This window comes from Microtus ochrogaster, chromosome 21 (genome assembly GCF_000317375.1).
Source record: "Microtus ochrogaster isolate Prairie Vole_2 chromosome 21, MicOch1.0, whole genome shotgun sequence".
NCBI lineage: Eukaryota > Metazoa > Chordata > Mammalia > Rodentia > Cricetidae > Microtus > Microtus ochrogaster.
The window spans coordinates 45,442,929-45,443,972 of record NC_022022.1 but is presented as its reverse complement, the minus strand read 5'-3'; the positions used below and the strand labels follow the sequence as shown (position 1 = coordinate 45,443,972).

General features: G+C 49.4%; 1 protein-coding gene across 1 annotated transcript in view; it reads right to left on the bottom strand.

Annotated features, from left to right (window-relative positions):
* Tyw3 (tRNA-yW synthesizing protein 3 homolog) overlaps window positions 1-1,044 on the bottom strand; it is a 15,396-nt gene that overhangs the window by 10,775 nt on the left and 3,577 nt on the right. The gene's annotated exons all lie outside the window — the stretch shown is intronic.

Sequence of the window (1,044 nt, the reverse complement as noted above, 5' to 3'; positions counted from 1 at the left end):
ACCGAAGGGCAACATCAGGCATGGCTGCCCCGCCCCGCCAACCCTTCCCTCCCACCTTCCTTAGCTCTCCAAGAAAGTCTGGCTCACTAAGCACACGCTGTCTGGAATTCCCTTCCTCTGCTTTCTTGGCATTCTTTCATTGAGAACATTATTACAGCTTGTTTTTATTTTTTTACGTTTATTATTTATTGGGTGGGGCGTCTGCATTATGACACCTATGCAGGTCAAACGACGGCTTCCCTTGGTTCTCTTCCTTTACCACGTGGGTCCCGGGGATCAACTCAGCCATCAGGATGTGCGGGCAGCAGGTGCTTGTATCCCCTGAGCCACCTCATTTGCTTATTTTTTTTAAAGGACTTGATTTCTACCTTTTCCACAAATCTGAGTCTTCTGTGCCCTTTCCAGCTGCTCCAACTGGCAAAAGTAAACTACTGTTTAATTTAGTTTCTGAAGGACGTAGTACCTGGGGCCTGTACTTGGAAAGCTGGTGACATGTTTTGATGTTAGACTGAGACAGGGGCACACGCACTGTGAAGGACGCAGGCAAAGCCCACTGCCTCCCTAGTGCGTCCCAGAAGCACGTTCTGCTGGGTACGAGATGGGCTCCTAAGCATGGAAACCGTGAGACACACAAAGAGCCCAGAGCAGCCAGCGCTTCTCTGTTCCCTCTGTACTGGTACAAGCCCATCTCTTGCAGACGCCACAGGGTAAAAGAAAGGTCTTTTTATTGAAGCACATAGTGGATGTGCGTACAATGGTCCTTAACTACAGTATAGCTCTACCAGCCAGGGTCCGCACAGTTTTACTGGCCGAGGCTCCACAAGGACATGGGCTACACCATCTTTCCCATGCCAGGGTCTGGCTCTTACCCCTCATTCCTGCACTAAGCAACTATTATACCGTGGCCATCTAGTGTGTGCTGCTTGTTCTTAGCAACCTGAGTCACACACCAGCTTCTTTCCTGACTGGCATGTGCCATGTACAGCTGAAACAGTGGCACAAGGCAAACACGTAATACTATATCTGAGCTAAAACCTATACGAG